The following is a 16,296-nucleotide window of genomic DNA, read 5'->3' on the forward strand; positions in this document are numbered from 1 at the left end:
ATCAAACACAAGACCTTCCAATATTCAATCTAATGCTCTCCCAACTAAGCCATACGAGATAACATAAAGCCATCTCATAGTCAAGTTATGCAACTTAGTCAACAACTTATACCAGTTTGATAGTTGGATAAAAAACGTGACGGTATTTCCACTAATTCATTATATTCTAAACATAAATAATATCAAACACAAGACCTTCCAATATTCAATCTAATGCTCTCCCAACTAAGCCAAGATAACATAAAGCCACCTTCCAATATTCAATCTAATGCTCTTCCAACTAAGCCATACGAGATAACATAAAGCCATAATCAACTAAACTATAAGGTGCGATGAATGCAGATCAAACACAAGACCTTCCAATATTCAATCTAATGCTCTCCCAACTAAGCCATACGAGATAACATAAAGCCATCCCATAGTCAAGTTATGCAACTTAGTCAACAACTTATACCAGTTTGATAGTTGGATAAAAAACGTGACGGTATTTCCACTAATTCATTATATTCTAAACATAAATAATATCAAACACAAGACCTTCCAATATTCAATCTAATGCTCTCCCAACTAAGCCAAGATAACATAAAGCCACCTTCCAATATTCAATCTAATGCTCTTCCAACTAAGCCATACGAGATAACATAAAGCCATCCCATAGTCAAGTTATGCAATTTAGTCAACAACTTATACCAGTTTGATAGTTGGATAAAAAACGTGACGGTATTTCCACTAATTCATTATATTCTAAACATAAATAATATCAAACACAAGACCTTCCAATATTCAATCTAATGCTCTCCCAACTAAGCCAAGATAACATAAAGCCAAAGCCATCCCATAGTCAACCTATACCAGTTTGATAGTTGGATAAAAAATGTGACAGTATTTCCACTAATTCATTATATTCTAAACATAAATATTCTAAACATAAATAATCACTATGCAACTTAGTCAACCTATACTAGTTTGATAGTTGGATAAAAACCGTATTTCCACTAATTCATTATATTCTAAACATAAATATTCTAAACATAAATAATCACTATGCCTATACTAGTTTGATAGTTGGATAAAAACCGCATTTCCACATCAATAATCACTATGCAACTTAGTCAACCTATACCAGTTTGATAGTTGGATAAAAAACGTGACGGTATTTCCACTAATTCATTATATTCTAAACATAAATAATCACTAATTTTGGAAAGAATAGTCAAATTATGCAATATGCGGATCGAACACGTGACCTTCAGATTTTCCACTAATTCATTATATTCTAAACATAAATAATCACTAATTTTGGAAAGAATAGTCAAATTATGCAATATGCGGATCGAACACGTGACCTTCAGATCTTCAGTCTGACGCTCTCCCAACTGAGCTATCCCCGCAATCATTAGACATGAAAATTCATCAGTAAAGATATTTTCGCTGATTCATTGAGATTTTAAAAAGAAATAATGACTAATTTTTTATTGAATAGTCAGGTTATGCAAATAGAAACAGGTGTGGTTAGTGACCTTCAAATCTTAAATCTGTCTCCAAACTGAGCTATCCCCGCTAACATTAAAAATGAACGTGGAGATCGAACACGTGACCTTCAAATCTTAAATCTGACGCTCTCCAAACTGAGCTATCCCCGCTAACATTAAAAATAAAAGTTTTTAAGTAAAGATATTTCCGCTAATTAATTGAAATTTTCAAAAGAAATGATCACTAATTTTAGATCGAATAGTCAAATTGTGCAACGTTAACCATGTGTGGTGAACGTGGATTGAACACGAGACCTTCAGATCTTCAATCTAACGCTCTCTAAACTGAGCTATCCACACTAACATTAAAAATAAAAATTCTTCAGTAAAGGTATTTTCGCTAATTCATTGAAATTTTAAATAGAAATAATCACTAATTTTTAATAAGATATTCAAGTTATCCAACTTGTATAAGGTGCGGTGAACTAGAACATGTTAGGTATTTCCGATAATTCATTGAGATTTCACAATGGAATAATGCTAATTTTAGATTGAATAGTCCGGTTATGCAACTAGAATCAGGTGCGGTGAACATGGAGATCAAACACGTGACCTTCAAATCTTCAGTCTGACGCTCTCCCAACAGAGCTATCCCTGCTAATATTAAAAATGAAAATTCATAAGTAAAGGTATTTCCGTTAATTCATTATGTTTAAAAAATAAATAATCACTAATTTTAGATTGAATAATCAAGTTATGTTTTTAGATTGTATAGTCAAGTAATAAACTTGTATTAGGTGCGTTGAACGTGGATAAAACACGTGTGACCTTCAAATCTTCAGTCTAACAATCTCCCAACTGAGCTACTCTTGCTAACATTAAAATTGAATATTCATCAGTAAAGGTATTGGGTACACTTCTAAAAATTCAACAAAAGACAATAGTATTAGACCGAGATGCCAGATTTAAATCTCGCTTCTGGAAAATTGAACAAAAGGCATTGGGTACTCAGTTATAGTACGACATTCCACCCATAAAAAGATGGTCAATCAGAAATGCTTAAGCAAATATTGAAAGACATGTTGAGGGTACATGTGATGGATTTTGCAGGGAGTTGGGATAAGTACCTACCCTTTATGAAATTCGCTTATAATAATACTTGCCAAGCCACCATACAAATGGCCACATACGAGGTTCTCTATGGACGAAGATTTCGATCCCCTATCTTTTGGGAAGAAGGAGGAAAACGACAACTATTGGGCCAGAGCTGGTGCAAATTACCAACGCCGCAGTCCAGAAGATTAAAGCTAGGATACAAACCGCATAAAGCCGAGAGAAAAGCTATGCAGACCTAAGGCGCAAGGACATGGAATTGTAGGTAGGGGATCATATATTCCTAAAGGTAGCACCCCATGAGAGGGGTGCTCAGGTAGGGTAAAGGGGGAAGCTAAGCCCTAGGTTTATCCGTCCATTTGAGATATTAGAAAGGATTGGATCTGTGGCCTATAGAATCGGGCAATGCCCAAACTTGTCTGCAGTACATAATATCTTTCACGTATCCATACTACGGAAGTATACCCTAGATCGTTCGCACGTACTGGCTCATGAAACTCTCTTCTTGAGAGATGGCCTAACATATAAAGAACACCTGATTCAAATAATAGACAAGAAAGTCAAATGATTGAGAAACAAGGAAATCTCTCTTGTTAAGGTCCTATGGAAGAATCATAGAGTAGAAGAAGCCACTTGAGAAACAGAAGGCAAATAAGAACCTTGTACCCTGACCTATTTTAGAATAAGCAGTTTCGATGACCGAAAGTTTTCAAAGGAGAGGAGAATTTGCAACACTCAAGGTCTCCAATAAGAGACAGTGTATAATCCCTACTAGGTTGTACCTAGAAGCAAAGAACAAGTAAAATTGAAAAAACATTGAGAAAATGGTAAATTTTCTAATTTTTATAAACTTCCCCGAATCATTAAATTTTTTATAGAATAAGAATTACAAGGTGCTTAAAAAAGGAAGGCTCTGATCGGAGAAGACTTTTCTGGCAGAAGATTCAGAAAAATCAAGAATGAAATTATAGAAATTCTAGACGTTTCAATGGTAGTGGAAATTCTGTCTATAAATTATGAATTAGGGTAGATTATTAGGGGCAAGAAGCAAGCTTAATCGAGTACCCAATCGAGATATACAAGTTTTTTGTTTTGGGGTATCGTGTTCATGGGTTTACCTCGATTTCGAGAACTATAGTCCATTGTTCATTAACAAACTTGTTCTTGCACCTTCTAAATAAGTTTACCCATCAGTTTGGTGAAGGAAAGAGGTCCTGAAAGTGCTAGTAGATTTTCACACGAATGAGTCCATGTTAGGTTACCCTCTAATGTTTTCCTAATCTAAAACCTCAACTCCTAAAGCCTAACCCATGACATTATGTATAAACCTAGGTTCATCAATAATCCATGTACCAAGTACTTGGAACTATGTGAATAACATGCTAAATAAGTCGGTAGGATCCATACCCATAAGTAACCATTATCTGCAATACAATGTGTACTAAAAGGACCATATTCCTCTTTAGGTAGAACGTCCTGCAATATGTATCATGAGCTGGATGATATGATAGGCCTACCTTTCCCATCAGCTAAACGAGATGTCCTGCACCACGATTTACCAATAGGATTACATGATTATGATGACACCATTCATGTGTTCATGGGGAGAAAATTGAAGGTTATTTTAGGGGAAGGTTTTCAGGATCAGTATATGATACATGACACGATGACCTCTAAGTTCTAAGATCCTGAAAACATAACAAGAAGTAATATCCTAGCTTAAGGTCGCGATTAAGAACCTACTAGTAGGCTACTTACTAAGTTTTACTCACTCCATGTTTATAAATTTTTTTTCAAGTAACTAAGAGTTGGTCGTGGATGAGAGTGGACTTTGGAGTGTGGGCCATGGACTAACCTCTATTTTTAATCTAGTATTTTTTGTTCTTCTTTTGAGTTTGCTTCTTATTTTGTGTTTGTAACGAGTATGTATATGTAACACCCCAAAAATGAAGGAAATTAGCTCCCAAAAGTATAAGCCACTCATGAAAGACCCAAGGATAGAAAGGAAAAAAATTAAAGGATTAAGCAAGAACAAACGACTTAGTCAAGTCACTTGTGTACCCTAACAAGTGATTTCAAGGAGTTAAAGGCCTTTTGAGAAGGATTGGAAAGGAAAAAGTAAATGAAAAGGGCAAAAAAGTCATTTTATCGATTATCAAGAATCTTTCCGAATTTGTAATTCCTTATCTAGAATGAATCTCAAGATTCAAAATAAGCGAAAAATGATTAAAAAAGGGATGAGCAATTTGTAGAAAAATTATGGATTTTTTGAGAAAAATAATAATTAAATATTCGAAAAGTGGCAAATTACCAAAATATCCCTAGAACAATGGATAATTATAGAAATGCCACTCTAATTAGAATCAGAGCATCTACCGTGACCATCCGAGCAAAATCCTTCGAACTCAAATTTCAACCATCGGATCTCCTCCAAAATTTGATATGATCTAGAATGAACACGCACGGATCATCACATCCAATGACTAGTATTCAAAGCCAAGGTCGGTAAGGATATGATCGGAGTTGATATCTCGGAGAAATTATCCACGAAGTTGGATCTCTAAATAACGAAGATTCTGGAGCTCTAAATGTTGGTTTAAGCTCCTCCTATAAACTCTGAAGTAGGAGAAACAATACGGAATAAGAATCGAGAAAGGTCGATCCCCCAATCGAAGGCAATAAGCGTTTAGATTGTGGGTCTCCTACTCTCACATTTCTTCCAAATTCGAGAGCAATCCTCCACCATTTCTCTTCAAACTTCTAAATAACGATCAATCTGGAGCTCTCAATGTCGGTTTAAGCTCCTCCTATAAAGTCTGAAGTAGGAGAAACAATGAGGAATATGAATCGAGAAAGGTCGATCCCCCAATCGATGACAATAAGAGTTTAGATTATGGGTCTCCTACTCTCAGATTTCTTCCAAATTCTTGAGAAATCCTCCACCATTTATCTCTAAACTTATTCTTACCGTTTCTCAACAAGATTACCCACAAGTTCTATGAAGGAATAGAGTGCTGAAAGTGCCTAGAAACCATTCCCCCAATTCAATCAGTCATTGAAGAACTTCATGAAAAAGTTGAAAATCCAATCCGAGGATACATGATGATTCGTCGAGCAAGAATGATTCCAATAAGTTTCTGCACCTCCAAGGAATGCTTCCATAGAAGACCATGAAGAAAAATAACCTCGAGAGTGTGCCAAATTGAAGGAAATAGGTTTCGAAATTAAATTGGGGATGAGAGTCAAAATTCCTATCTATGATCTCTTTTCCTTCAAATTAAGGATTCCTCTAGCTTTAGAGGAAGAAGTTGAGTAAACTTGATGAAGGAATCGAGAGCTGAGACATCGTAGAACAAGCTACCCATGAGATAAAAAATCTAGCGTTTCGAGTGAGTTGCATACCGAGAACGATTTTTAGAAATTAAGGTCCTACACTCAAAGACGTTCCTCCAAACCAATTCCTTTAGCCTAAAGATAGGATATGGAAGGGGTTCAATGAAGAAATACGGCCTTGAAACCCCTAGAATTGGCTACCCAATAAGAAATCCTTTGTTTTATCTCAAGCGATAAATCAGATTTAGGATGAACTTTGGAAGCGAATATCTTAGGCTACGATCCATGAGAAGGTATCAAATAAATCCGTAGCCCTTCCTTGTAATACCCATCTTTAAGTTTCACGAAGAAATCAAGGAGAGAAACGCTATAAATGTGGCTGTACAGGCCGAGTTTCAGATGGCGGCGACGCGAAAAATGCGCATCTTCTTCCTGTTCAGAGGAAGAAAACGATGATATGGCCAGTTCAACTGAACTGTCCAAGTCAACTCAAAATTTGACCTTTTCTCGGGTTTCTCAATTTTAACCCCATTCCAGACCGATTCTCATAGAGATACTAGACACAATAAGGAGTACGTGGAAGGAAATTTGAAATAATTCAGATACTGGAAGCTTAAGAATGGACGTCCCAAACGTCGACGATGAGGCAAGTAGCCACCTTGGACTTTTTGTTAAGAAATACTTGTAGAAATTGCTTGGATTTTCATATGAACCCTAAACCAAGTATGAATTAAGGATATATTAAAGAAAAACTCAAAGAACCGTGAGTTAAGATCCTGAACCGATCAAATAGCTCGAGATTTAAGTAACGTTAAAATAACCCACTATATGAGCTCCGCTGCCTATCAAATTTTAATACTGAGCATATTATAGTATGTTGAGGTTAGATATGACATTTAGTGGTCATTGGATAAGGATAAGTAGGTAAACCAAGAAACGGTGTAAAATGACCATAATGCCCCTAAGGTAATTTACCTTCGGTTCATGACCTAGATGACCTTCAAATGCTATGAAATTCATCAGTAGATCTTATTTTATGAAGTGTTATATGAATCTTTATCCCAAGGGGTTATATAAGGTAATAAAGTTTGGGAGTTATTGGAAAACTTTAGTTAGCGAAACCAAGATATGGGAGAAAATGCTCATCACGATCCATGTGACCTTTGCCATGAATTACGATGTTTATAAGTTTTGTAGTCAATGTTACCAATGTTTGCTGCACACAAAAAAAAGATAGGGATGTTTAATTTTTAAGTCACTCTTGGAAAGTATGGTGGATAAATTGGATACCAAATTATTGTTTTCAACTGCATGTCATCCTTAGACTCATGAGCAAACTGAGGTGGTTAATAAAACATTAGGAGCATTGCTTAGGGCTATTATTTGTAAGAATATTAAGTCTTGGGACGAATGTTTGTCACTCATTGTTCTCTTCTTGAAGTTGCTTACAGATTTAATCCACTTACGCGTCTTGATTTGCTTTCTATTGATTCTAATATTTTGTGAGTAAAGCAGCCACAAGTAAGACAAATGGGATCAAAACATTGCATAAAGAGGGGAAGGAGACAATTGAGAAACAAAATTTCAATGTTGCTTCAAGAATTAACAAAGGACGGAATGAAATCATTTTTCAACCCGGTAACTGGGTTTGGATACATTTTCGCAAGGAGTGATTCCCATCTCAAAGGAAAACAAAGTTACATCCAAGAGGGGATGACCCTTATCAAGTCCTTGAAAGAATTAATAACAATGCATATAAAATGATCTTCCAGGAGAATTTTCAGCACATTCTACTTTCAATGTTGCTGACTTGAGTCCTTTTGATGTAGGTGATGATTTTCTGATTCGAGGATGAATCCTTTTGAAGAGGGGGAAGATGATAAGGATCACGGTGTTCCAAATGTTACAACTAGACCTATTACACGATCCAAGGCCAAGAAGATTCAACAAGCATTCATTCTTCATATACAAAATTGGATAGGCTCGGATCAACTATTATTTCATGTGTTACAAGCTTATTAGATTGAGGAAGGACCATTTGGAGCTTCAAAAGTGAATATTTACACAGTTGAAGTAGCAAATGAAGTTGCAAGCATCATTACATGAGTTGTTAGAAAACTTTATTTATTTTTAATTTCATAAAGTTTGTAATGGTAGAATTGTCAAATTGACTTCGTTTTTTATTTTGGAGATTTAAGGGGATCGAGATTAAATCCCGGCCACTAACTTCTTTTGTGGGAGACTATAAATACCCTCAAATTATTATGTAAAAATCCGATTTGTGATGAATGAAATTGATCTCTCAAGTTGAGAAGTTCCCCTTCAAAATCCGAGCGTCATCTATGCAAGTTTCATGTCATTCTTGTGGTAGAATTGCATGTGAGCCATGCAGTCACGCTTTGACACTGTGTGTTTGAGTGAAATTCTCAACCTTCTACTTATTTTTTGGATTTCTTTTCTTCGTAATCATTGTAATTTATCCTGATATGTATTAAGTTTATTTTTGTAGGGAATATATTAAGCACATGGATTTATTAATTACGGTGAACTTAAAGGAAGTTAATCCCATTTTACAATATAAATATTGTTCAATTGTAGCAAAGAAGTAGTTTTGAAAACTAGCCACTCCAGATCAATCTATGTTTGGAAAACTAAAATAAAGAAAAAATAAATAAATAAAACTTAGTTTGGTGTGAAATTTTGCTTAAAATTCAAATGTTTTCTTTTTATTTATTTATTTATTTATTTTTTATTTATAAAAGGATAAAACACATCATTTTGAAATAAAACAAAAAAAAAAAATAGTTATCAAATGGGCCTAATTTTTAACGTATATATCCCAAAGGAATGTATGGGCTCTAGTGGCAATGCTGCTTCAAATGTGTGATAGACCATGTGAAGTTAACATGACAATAATAGTAGGTTCTAAAGCACAAAAATATGTGGATAAATTTCATATATTGAGGTGTGGAAAACATATACACACGGGCAACTAAAAATGATAGATCCACTATAAGGGCATTTGGTCTTGTGGTATGATTTTTTTTTTTTTTACAAATTAGGTGGAATGAAAAAAACAAAAATAATGAGTTTAAAATTACCAAACAAAATATCAATTTTCAAATGGAATGGAGACATAAGACCCTTCGAAAAAAGAAAAGGACAAAAGAAAAATATTAAATACATTTTCAACTAATGCATTTGGTTGAGAGATATTATGGCCAATATAAGAAAAATATAGCATTAACTAATTTTCATGGACACATATGGATCCTTAGCATACTAAAATGACTGTTATTATTGGTATCAAACTAATAACAATTCATATCAGCTAAATCTTCCAATTGATAATTAGGCCCCAGAAAGAACTTGAATTTATTTTTATATCTATCAACATGTTTGCTACTTTTATCTAAAACTTGATCACGACTTTTTCTTATTTGCATTGTAAAATTATGTATTTCTATGGATATCATTTCTATTTCTAGAATTGAAACCAAAACATGTGGATAAATTTCAAATATTGAGGCGCATATAAGATATGGACCAGCAACTAAAAATGATAGATCCACCACAAGAAGCCAGTGTTAGGTTATGGAGTATTTATAGCTTGGTCAACGGTTATATCTGGTAAAGCTATATTTGGTAAAGCTATATCTGGTAAAGCTATATATGGTAAATAGCTATATATAGTAGATTGTTAAATATGGTAAACTATTTATAGTAAATTAAACCATATATATATCCGATCGGGTAGAGCTTTGAGAATGTACTTTCTATTTCTGTACTCTCTCTTGTTTCTATCCGGTCAGAGCTAGGCGAAATTCACCACGATCTGTGAAGATGGAAAGTTCAAAGATTGGAATTGAGAAGTTCGATGGATCCGATTTCGGTTTCTGGAAGATGCAAATTGAAGATTTTCTGTACCAAAAAGATCTTCACAGACCTCTGTTGGGGGTGAAGCCGGATACCATGACCACAGAACAGTGGAAGCTCAAGGATCGACAAGCCTTGGGGCTGATCTGGTTGACGCTATCCAGAAACGTGGTGTTCAACATTATCAAGGAGAAGACAATGTCAGGTCTGTTGAAGACGCTGTCGAATATGTATGAAAAACCGTCGGCTATGAACAAGGTGTTTTTGATGCGGAGATTGTTATGAGTTCTTGTGAGAACTGCGTTACGAGCAAACAGAAACGAGTTAGCTTCACAAAGACTGTTAGAGAATTGAAGAAAAGTACCGGAAGCGTCGCTAAAACTCCAAAGGAAGTTGTGTCGGCCGGAAGCGTCACTGAAACTCTAGAGGGGGTTGCGTCGGCTGGAAGCGTCGCTGAAACTCCAGAGGGGGTTGCGTTGGCCGAAAGTGTCGCTGAAACTCCAGAGGGGGTTGCGTCGGCCGGAAGCATCGCTAAAACTCCAGAGGGGGTTGCGTCGGCCGGAAGCGTCGCTGAAACTCCAGAGGGGGTTGCGTCGGCCAGAAGCGTCGCTGAAACTCCAGAGGGGGTTGCGTCGGCCGGAAGCGTCACTGAAACACTAGAGGTGAAGCAAGTGGGAGTTGAGGTTGAGTTGCTGAAAGATTCACATAGTGATGTTGTAGCAGATACTCATGAAACTCCTGAGACTCTTGCTGAGAAACCAGAGGTGAAGCAAGTGGGAGTTGAGGTTGAGTTGCTGAAAGATTCACATAATGATGTTGTAGCAGATACTCAAGAAACTCCTGAGACTCTTGCTGAGAAACACCAGAGGTGAAGCAAGTGGGAGTTAAGGTTGAGTTGCTGAAAGATTCACATAGTGATGTTGTAGCAGATACTCAAGAAACTCCTAAGACTCATGCAGTTGGCGAGGAACCCGGTCTATCATTCAAAACACAGAAGGCGATACCATTTCACTCGGAGGTTAGTGGAAGATGATGATGTGTTTTGAGAAGATAGAGGGTGCAAAGAATCCAGCAAACATGTTAACAAAATGTGTTGATGTTGGAATATTGAGGTTGTGCAAAACTTTAATTGGTATGGTGCAATGAAGACATTCATGATCGTTTGAGAGTGAAATTTTTGGTTGACTGGATCAGTCTCCAAGTGGGAGAATTCTTAGGTTATGGAGCCTGCTCCTTATTTATAGCTTGGTCAACGGTTATATCCGGTAAAGCTATATTTGGTAAAGCTATATCCAGTAAAGCTATATATGGTAAATAGCTATATATAGTAGATTGCTAAATCTGGTAAAGCTATATATAGTAAACTAAACCATATATATATCCCATCCGGTAGAGCTTTTAGATTGTACTTTTTATTCTTTGTACTCTCTCTTGTTGTACATACCTAAAGTCATCAATAAAAAAAAAATCCTTTTAGCAAGAGCTCTCCTTGCAATTTTCTCTATATTGTTCTTTGTGTTCATCTAGATCGAGCGTGTGCGTTGTTGTGCGATCCTAACAACTGGTATCAGAGCTAACAACTGGTATCGATCCCAACAGGCATTTGGTCTAGTGGTATGATTCTCGCTTCTGGTGCAAGATGTCTCGAATTTGATTCTCAAAATGCCCCCAACAATTATATCAAATTGAAGCATGCAATATAATAAGATTTGAAATAGGTTTTTTAAACCTTGAACCAAGAAGTAATTCAAATTGATATTTGGAAAGAAAAAAAAAAGGAAGCTATATTTAATTATATTTTACCAGTGTCTTTATAACATGTTAATTGAAGAGAGCAAACAACAAGAATAAACAAACAAAGGAAATTTGTGTATGTATGATTCTCTTCAAATCTTGGAAACTCAGAGGATTCCTCTCCTTTATTGACATAAAACTTACTTTTTCGGGACTTGGACCATAAACAGTCATCTACTCTTACTCCTACTCCCTTCTCTAAAAATCAACATAGCATAATCATTCCATGAAGGTCGAAGTAGTCTTATAAAAGAAGATGAGGGTACCACTTTCAAATCATTCCATGAGGACTTGAGAAAGTTTTGTAAAAGAAGATGAGGGTACCACTTTCTATTGCAGAATTTCTATGTGAATAGAGAATGAACCATATTCTTGAGACATAAGATAGAGCATCCAGCCAAACTTCAAAGGCATTACACAAATTGTTCTATGATATTTTTTCTAGGAACTCTTTGTTATGTTGTCCGCTGAAGGTTTCAGGAAAGGGACACAGATTCTCTATTGCACTGATCTCCCAATAGAAGTTTTACCTAGGTCATCTTTTGTCACAATTCTTTTAAGAAAGATGCGCCCAAATAACCAGTGAACAATAACATTTAAAGAAGTTTCAGAGAGCGAGAAGAGGATTGTGATAGAAGTTGCCCTAGGTAAAACTTCTTTAAATGTCTTAGCCAATCATGACCTCATAATGAGGATTCTCTTGGACAACAATAACATATGGACAACAAATGTCTTAGCCAATTGTGACGGTCATGAATGCTCAAGGCGTGTCGCCCAAATGATCGGTAAACAATAACATTGCCCAAATAACCGCCTTGGACAACAAATCGTTTACACTAGAAAATAACTTCACGATATATGTCTCAACCTAGCTTTTTTCTTCTCTCTACAATATTACACTAGAAAATAACTTCACGGTATATATCTCAACCTAGTATATTATCATTTAATGATAATGCTCTTAATGATTTACTTGTGTACTCCACGATATATGTCTCAAATGGAACTATCAAACTAAAACTTACACTAGAAAATAACTTCTATTCTTTTTTCTTAACCCTATGTAAATAATTTAACAGCGGTCTAGATCTAAAAGATATAATAATAATTGCTCACGGATTTCATTATAAAAGAAAATAAATGAAATAATGATGATACATTCCATAAATAACTTAATATATAGTCCATAATAAAGGCATTTGGTCTAGTGGTATGATTCTTGCAAATAAAAATAAAAAAAAAAAGTTATAAAATAGTTATCAATACGCATTCCAGCTTCAACTTATATAAATTTCATATATAGACTAGCAACTAAGTGTGAGAGGTCTCAAGTTTGATTCTCAAAATGCCCCCAACAATATTATATCAAAATGAATTATGCGAGAAGATGAGAATCATTACACAAATTGTTCTATATTCTTTTTAGGAACTTTTCATTGTTCTATATTCTTTTTAGGAACTTTTCATTATGTTAAGAAGTTTCAGAGACTAGCAACTAAGAATTATAGATCTACTAAAAAGGCATTTGGTCTAAGAGGTATGATTTTCGTTTTGGGTGTGAGAGGTCTCAAGTTCGATTCTCAAAATGCTCCCAACAATATTATATCATAATGAATTATGCAAGATAATATGATTTAAAATGTGATTTTTAAACATTGAACCGAGAAGGTGAGAATAGAGAATGAAACATATTCTTGGCAGAATAAAGATCGTCTCGAGCAAGACTTCAAAAAGAGCATTACACAAATTGTTCTATTGTATTCTTTATAGGAACTTTTAAATAACCGATGAAGAAGTTTCAGAGAGCCATAGGTTCGAATCCTGTCACCTTGATTTGGTATTCTCAGGGGCCGAGCCGAAGTGCAAAGCCCCGTAGTCTATCCGTGGTCAGGAAGGAACGCATGTTGTCCGTTGTCATCACAATTCTTTTAAGAAAGATGCGCCCAAATAACCGATGAAGAAGTTTCAGAGAGCCATAGGTTCGAATCCTGTCACCTTGATGTGGTATTCTCAGGGGCCGAAGTGCAAAGCCCCATAGCCTATCCGTGGTCAGGAAGGCAGGCAAACCGCGCACACTGAAAAAAAAAAAGATCTTTTCTATCACACGTAGAATTGTCATTCTTTTGTCTTTTGAAACCTCTTTATCTTATCAGTAGTCATCAGGCAGGTTTTTGGTATCATATATGGAGATAATTATTATGAAAAAACTATTCCACTAGTGTGACTTAGATACCCTTTCTTTGTGGTATCAGTCATGCTATTTGAATAGCTTGAAGTCATCATAGCCTCTCCCACCGGTTCCGAAGACTCCTTCGGCATTAATGTGCAACAATGAAAGAGATCAGACCCTTTCCTGAACTAGAACTGGGCACAAAACGCTGAGGAGAAAGTCGAAAGTGAGCTATTTTTGCGTATACGCAATCTTGAAACCCAATTAGCTCACGGACTGTCTCCTCAACCCTGGCGAGTATGAGTGCCTGGTAAGAGAGAATGTCGAATGAGAAAGACATTCGATTACAACAACATTCGCAACTACCAAAGTGCACTAAACCTAGTAGAGATCTTCGACCTAACGATAATGGAACTTCAAGCCCATTTAATCAATCCGCTCTGTACCTTATTGTTGACCGAATGGATGCACGCCAGGCCTAAATTCTCTCTTAGTCACCCAGAGGCGAAAGGAAGATCAGATCCGAAGTTTACGAATCGAAGAGAAAGTGGATCTGAGTTCTACACGCTTTCATTTTCAAAAGCTTCGCTTGCCTACGGTACTTTATTCAGGATGTGCAACAATACGGTCATCTCTCAGCGTGTATAGAGAATTCCTTGATCATTTCCTTGGCGGATAACACAAATGAAATCGCTTCCCTGACTGCCCATCTTATGAGTCCATTCTTGTCTTGTTGGTTTGTTGTACTATTCTATACCTCTCTCGATTGATAGAAATACGTTCGGGAGCTGGGAGGGCCTATCGTGAGGGAACTTTCCTTTTCACGGTAGGCAAAAGTAAAGTGGGAGCTGCATATGTCCACGGTGATCAAGGCAGAGCGACTCCTTTAGAAGATGTTGGTTTTATCTAAACTCTTAGATCCGCTTTCGTTAAAGAAAAAATAGGAGCTCTTGGTTTGGCCGATGTCGATTCGTTGGCAATGCGAACTCAACTCAGGATGAGGATTCCGTTTTTCATACTGCTGTTATGAGCCGAAAGAGCTGGTAAGCCATCTCGCTAAACGAAAGGAAAAAGCACGTACGGGTTGACCTTGTTACAAGGGGCGGGGGCAAGCTAAAGAAGGTCAGTCGGACTAGGTTAGGACCCTTGATCCGGTTCAGCTAGGTTCTTCCATGCGAGAATGTATGCGTATCGGTATCCTCTTTAGGACCGGTTGCTTCCTTTTTTTGTTTATACGTTTGGAGAAACATGCTAAGCCTGCCTTTCTTACCAGGTGTGATTCAATCTTTTAGCTCAAACTTTCCTATCATCCGACGGAAAAGGTAAGAGTACGACTACCTTTTCCTTTTCTTGCCCGAGCCAAGGGATCATTCAGTTTCAACCAAAAAGTTTGCTATCTATTAGTTGTCGTAATCGAATGTATTTCTCATTTCATGTTAGCTCCTCCAAGAGCTTCCTGGTCCGTAGTAGACGAAACCTTGGACTTCTATCGGACTTATAACTTTGCCTGGTGAGCTCGCCGTTGAGGGTTGGCCTTACAGGAGAACGAGCAGCCTTTCTTTCCCTACCTGGTATGCTTTCCCGATTATCGTGCAACTAGCCAACTAGCCAAAGAGAGAGGGAGAGGGATCATGTCAATCAATTTGTATGTGCATTTTGTCCGTCCTATACTTGCCTGCTTAGCTTTCTTAGCCAACATCTCCGACTTTCCCCGAACCAAGAGGTTCTACTTATCCATATCCAACAGTCACACTTTCAGCGACTAAACGTAATGTAACGATAGGATACGAGTAGAATGCACTAAATGTAATGTAACGATAGGAGTAAGACATGTTCATGAAACGTTATGGTTTGGTTACATATCGAAGTGCTATGGGTATGACAGATTGATAAAAATTACATGGACACGATAGATTCATAGAACAATACGATTAGGTTATTGGTAGAAAGGGATAGGATTATGATAGATTGATAGAACGATAGCGTAAGGATACGTTCCTGTAACGTTATGACTAAGGTACATTCAGGTAACAACACAACTATGACATGTCTAAGGACGTTAAGGCTATGATAAATTAGGAAAAGATATAACCATGAAGTTTTTACGTTATGATATGATTATGATACGACATGTGAAGGACGGATATATATCAAACAAGTGTCAAAGAGAGACGTGAGAATAAATTATTCTCAAGCTTTCTTTACATCGGTCAAAGAGTATTTGATAAGCTTTCAAAATTAAAGGTTTTCTTTTTTCTTCTTCCTTCTTTCTCCCTTTTCACGTTTAATTTTTTTTTAAAAATAAAAAAAGTTTAATGTGAGAATGAAGAAGTTAGAAAGGAGGAAGAAATGAATGTAATAAAACTTTTCCGTCGGTAGGAATGGAAATGGTGAAGGGGTCCTTGACGATAGTCGACCGCTATACTCTGGTTTTGGATGTAAGTGATGATTATCAGCAATATGAGTTGTGTCAATACCACACTGTTATAAAGAGGAAGTAAAGTAGAGTAGATAGATCAAGCGATCCATTTGTTGAGA

Source organism: Cucurbita pepo, chromosome 10, assembly GCF_057944985.1.
Source record: "Cucurbita pepo subsp. pepo isolate OVF chromosome 10, ASM5794498v1, whole genome shotgun sequence".
Taxonomy (NCBI): domain Eukaryota; kingdom Viridiplantae; phylum Streptophyta; class Magnoliopsida; order Cucurbitales; family Cucurbitaceae; genus Cucurbita; species Cucurbita pepo.